Raw genomic sequence first — 6,471 nt, forward strand, 5'->3', positions numbered from 1 at the left:
ACGTGTATATGTTTTATAAATTAGTATATATATCATTATATTGTAGTATATATCTTGGAACATGTTTTTTAAAGTAGTACATATATTGAATGGTACTTATATATGTGTATATATCTTCTATAGACTCTAAAGTAGTATATATTTAACGTATACATGTGTATATGTTTTATAAATTAGTATATAACTATATATAGAGGGTGTATATATATTGTAGTATATACATTGTATTATATTTTACTTAAAGTAATACATATATATTGAATGGTACGTATATATGTGTATATATCTTCTATAGACTCTAAAGTAGTATATATTCAACGTATATATGTGTATATGTTTTATAAATTTGTATATATATATATATCATTATATTGTAGTATATATCTTGTAGCATATGTTTTATTTAGAGTAGTATATATATTTAACTAAAGTATAGTCGTATTACACGAATACATGTGTAATTGTGTATATGTGTATATGTTTTTTTAAATTCTAATGTAGTGTATACTATATATATAGTGTATATATATTATTTAACGTATTTAAAATGTATATATGTGGGTATATATAGTGTATATTGGAGAATTTATTTTTTTTTGGTTTTGATCGAATTTTAAACCGATTTTGACCGGGTTTAGGTGGGTTGGATTGGGTTAGGTTAAGTGGGTCGGTCCCAGAATGTTTTTAAAAAATTTACTGTTAGACCCGGAACCGGATCGGCCACTAGGCCCGAATCCAAACCGACCCACAAACCAGTTAAACTTGACGGGCCAATTTCGGGTTGACCTGACCCGGCCCACTTAACAGTGCTAATCAAAATTATACTATACTAGTAGCTAGTAACCATGTCCACGGAGTTTATACTATACTAGTAGCTAGTAACCATGTAAAAACTCTTTATATTTAAACTATTTGAAATCTACTACTACAATATCTCAGTTTGACTTTTTAGGTCTTTATACTATAATATTTAGAACCAAACTAACATTGAAAAATTTGAATTTAATTATGAAATTATAATTCATCTATAATATATTAAAAGCGTGAAAACCTTTAAAAAAATAATTTAAATTTTTTGTCCTTCATTAAAACACTTTACTTTAGACAAACTAGTCTTTTCACTTATTTTATATAATAATTATTATATTAATAATATCAAATATTAAGTATAATAAATATATGCAAAAAAATAAATAGGGTTTTTAGTTGATATATGGAAAGATTATATGGAATTCATCTTTTAGTTCGTATATGAAAATTTTCGTGGAATTCTATTATTACTCAATTAGGAATTAGTTTGTATATGGAAAAATTATAGGAATTCTATTATTAATAAATTAGGATAACACTTCACACGACTTTTTTTGCTATATATGTGTTTAATAACATGCAATTGGGTTAATAACACGCAATTGGTGTAGCTTACATATGGTTCTTCTTATCATTTTTCTTTTTGATTTATTATTTATTTAATATCGATTATTTTGCTTTGTAGTATGTGTTTATTTTTTCTAATGTTTGAAGATCTAAATTTTTGTGTATATATATTTTTATGGTGTATTTGAAGATATAACATATATTTTTTTTGGAATATTTTTTATCGAAAAATTGGATAAACAAGCATGTTGCAGTTGAATAATAAAGCAGACGAAAAAATCAAAGAAGCATGACAGTCAAAAAATTCAAAAGTTTATATTCTCTCTCTCTACCTCTATTTAAATAAAAATTTTAAAAAAAAATTTAAACTTTTCGTGTACGTACTTTGTACATGTGTCTCAAGTCAATCAATAGAATTATGTATAAAAAGAATAAAATTATTAAGAAATGACAATTGAAGTTAAATATGTGAAATTCTATAATATTGACCATTAATAATTAATAACGTTACTTACTTTGAAAGATATACAAGGAAATATACAATAACCCGTGTATGATTGTGAATAATATTATCTATAGAGTTACACATCCAATTAAAAAAAAATAGAGGTGTGTGCTTCGTAATTTTCGAAGTGTTTCAAGTTTATAGTAAAAAAAGGAAAATAATAAACCTTTATTAATTGGTCCTCTCTGACAAAAGAAGTTGACTATCTTATGTACGAAAATCTTCGATCTTGATCTCATTCTAGTTCTGAAAATATTGAAGTCGACGATCTTATGTGCAAAAATCTTCGGTCTTTATCGCATTCTAGTTTTAAAAATAAGAAGAGAAGGTGGTAATTGAATATATATATTATAATAGTACAAAAATCTGCATTAAATAAAATAAAATTTAATATAGCTCGGGTCGAATCACACAAAATTCAATGATTCAAATTTTTGAAGTCCTACAATTTTATAGCGAAAAAGAGGAAAATAACGAACCTTGTATAAATTGATCCTTTTTGAAAAGAAAAATTTCTCCATCTTTGAAATCGACAATCTTCGTCTCATTCCAGTTCTTAAAATAAAAATGAATCCAAAACAAATCCTAATTGCAAGCAATTATATATAGCTTGTTCAAAATAAATACTTTATCACAATTTGAAGTTATAGAAGGACGTAATTTACCTTAAACTTTAGAGATTTTCTAGTCTTGCTCTCACATCCAGCACAATTCATATGTACTCTCATCTGTTTCATCTGTACTCATGTAAAAAATAATAATAAAACATATAAAATTGATTTAATTAAATTATCTTTCTCTATAAATCGAAGATTAAACAGAAATTTAGAATAGATGAGATTGAATACCATTGTCATCTTCAAACTCTTGATAAACCTTAAATATATTTTTCTTTATTTTTTCTTTTTTTAACTTTAATTACAAAAATATCGTAAATGTATACTATTCCAACTTAAACTATCTCTATACAAATTTTGAAATAATGACCTAAATAAAAGAAGGTATGTCAGTTAACAAAATTACGGCAGAAACCAATTTATAATTAAAAGTTTCACCGAAAAGGGATGCTTCTACAAAAGTCATAAGCTAACATATTCAAAGGACTTCTTTTTTTTATGTATAAAAGAAAAAATCAATTTATCATATATTTTGCTCAAGCCATATATATTTAGGATTCTTTAATCCTTTAATTATAAAAATAAATATATATATTCTTATCATATACTTGATGACTCTTTAATTATTAATTTTTCTACTATCTCTTATCATATATTTTAATATTTTTTTATTTTAAATATTTTAATTATAGTAATATAATAATTAGAAGAAATAAGTAAAAAAATAATTGTGTCTATTGGAAAGACTTTTAATGAAAGGTAAAAAATTCAAATCACTTTTCTCTATATATATAATAAAAGTGTGAAGACCCTTAAAAAAGTAATTTGAATTTTTGCCCTTCATTAAAATATTTCTTAATAGATAAAATCGTCTTTTCACTTTTATTCCTCAATTAAAATTATTTTTATGATTAAGGAATCCTAAAATATATAGTAGGAGGAAATCCTATTCTATTAGGGTTAGAAAAGCTTGACTTTTGTATTTTATTTTCTCTATCGTTAAGGTAAGTTACCGTTCTTTTGTTTATAACAAAATAAAGTTTCCATGAGCATTCTATTAGCAAAAGTAAGATGGGTGTCAAAAATTAATATTTTATTAAATATTTGATATCTTACTATTTATATTTTTTATTCTCTATTTTTCCTTCATAAACATTCTTGTGTTCTTTTATCCATGGGATCGTTTCATCAATATGAATTTCCTGATTTTCCAAGTCATGTAAAACACGACAAGAGATTGAAGCATCGCTTTAAGCTAGTAAGTTGATCAGACTTCTGATTTTCAATTTGCAACATTGATTTTTTTTTTTTTAATTTCTTTTAACATTGTATTGTTATTTTTTGGGATAATAACTTGAATCACTTGGTCATCTAATCTATATCTATAATCTATAATCTATATATAATATATTAAAAGTGTGAATATTATTTGAACTTTTTACACTTCATTAAAAGACTTCTATTTAGACAATTGACTTTTCACTATGTTCCTTAAGTAATTATTTAATTTTATTAGGTTAATATAATTTAATTTTCTTTCATATATTAAGGATCGGAATTTGTTTAGGTTTAGAATTCGTGTGATATTCTTTAAATAAGGCCACGTTCTATATTTTACATAGTATAACTCTTAATTTTCCTTTCATGATTTATGACTTAGAATTGGTTTAAAATAAATTTCTTTGGGGAGCAGATCCGTTTTTAATGTTATTGTGATATTGGTATTTGTTGGATGACTTTTCGTATGGATAATAAAATGTTACCTACAAAAGCTTATAAAAATTCATACCTAAAAAGTTTACGATTAAGGACCGCCATAGGATTAGATTTTGTTATAGCAATACTCGATTAGTGCACGACCATGGAGCTAGCAACCGCTGAGAGTTGTGCAACCATGCACGCGCGTCAAGGAAGCAACTTTCATTAATGCAAGGTCCATGTATATTTATTAATAGATTGTTTTAATTTAATGTAGTAGTTTTTTTTTTATCGACAAAAAACATTGATTAATATTTGAGTTGTTTTATACTAACTTTGTAGGTATCTTGAAAACGGATGACCAGTGATAATATTGACCTTATTGATGAACAAAATTTTGAAGGCATATTAATTTTAGAGGTCTTCTTTTTTTTTTAATTAGTGCTAGGTACGTTGAAATTTAAGAATCTGAGACAACCGATTCAAGATGGATGGACTTCAATCATTCCACCACAACCTATATTGATTTGCGACTTATGAATTTGCCAATATGATCCGGAGACTCAATGTCAAACCTTGAAAGCATTTGAGTGTTATACATATAATAAAGACTAAATGAATAAATATTTTATTAGGTATATTTTCTAATGAAAGAATTTTCTCTCTTTTTTAGTCTTGATCGAATTGTTTGCTTATCTTTTTATGTAAAAAAAATTACTTGCTTGAGATCTTGATGTTCAGGTAAGAAAATTTATGCTATTAAGGCGAAAATCAATTATTTAAAAGATCAATTTTAGATAAACAAGTTTAGTCATAAATTTTCACAAAGACCAAATATGTTGACATTCAAATTGATTATATTATTTATTTGAACATCAATTTTTATTTTTTTTACTTTTTTTTGTATATAATTTTATTGCTCGATGATAGACACACACGTAAATTATGCACACTAAGATGAAAATAAATATAATATATTGATGTAATATATATGTGTAAAGTACATACAATTGACTAGTATATATAAAATAAAGAAGAAGAAGTCATGAAGTGAATGGCCAAATTGAAGCTAATAGCGACATGATTATTTCTATTGTTTTCCAGCATATTGGGGTATAAATAAAGGCCCCGGCCTTTTTGTGTTTTAACTCTTTCTACTTAAATTTTTATTTGTTCATTATACTAAATTGATATGTTTAATTTTATTTGTCCAACTTGAAAAATTAAGAGCTTATTTATCAAATACCCATTTTATTCTTATTATTAAGTATTATTCATTTCCGAATATTAAATTTAAGAAAAATGTCAAGTCAAATATGGACACATAAACATGAATGCAAGGGGTAGGTACAGCATTTAAAAATAGCCATATGATCTTAAAATCTCGAACTCCATGCACATCGAGAGTTTTAATGCCCTTTCATATTTCCTTTGGCATGGACATGCTGATGTATATAATATATAGGTCCTTATTGATCCCAAATCCTATTTTCCCTTCCTTCAGAAATTCATAATTAAATTAGTATAATTAAGATATATAACCTCTCTTTCCATTATCACTTTATAAAAAAAGAATTATGAAATTTGTCGCTAATTTGTCACTAAATAGACTAAAATATTTTGGTAGTCTATCGCTAATCTATCATTAAAAGGACTAACGGTGAAATTTTATTGTTTAACGAGAAAAAAAAATGTGTAATTCCATTTCTTTTGATAGTGCATGTGTAAGGAACTCAACTCCAATGCACGAACAACCAACTTCTCAACTATATTATTAAGATTAAAATTCAATTACAAAAAATATTTTAAGAAAGATTAGAGATTGATAAATCGGCCAAGGGAGATGAAAAAATATACACACTTAAGAAGGGAGATGATGAGTTGATGAGTATAAAAGGCTTGACATTTCTATTTATCATTTGGCCGGTAACACTAGAGGTTTTGATAAACAATTAGAAGTGAATTGATTTGAAGTTAATGAATTATAAAAGAATGTGATATTATTATATGTGTACATTCTACATGTACTTTTTATTTTTATGTATATATAATTTGGGTAAAAGAAAAGTACTCCCTTCATTTCGAAATAAATAAATTGTTGGGGTATTTATTAACGTTTCAAAATAAGTGAATCATTGATTTTTTTTTTTAAATTTATCCTTATGATTTGACAACCAATTAACTTTTGAAAAGGTATTATAAGGTCAACTTTTTTTTTTTTTTGGGGTAAAAATGAAAAGTTGTGTTAAATTTATGTCTTTAATATTTTTTCTT

This window comes from Capsicum annuum, chromosome 7, assembly GCF_002878395.1.
Source record: "Capsicum annuum cultivar UCD-10X-F1 chromosome 7, UCD10Xv1.1, whole genome shotgun sequence".
Taxonomy (NCBI): Eukaryota; Viridiplantae; Streptophyta; class Magnoliopsida; order Solanales; family Solanaceae; genus Capsicum; species Capsicum annuum.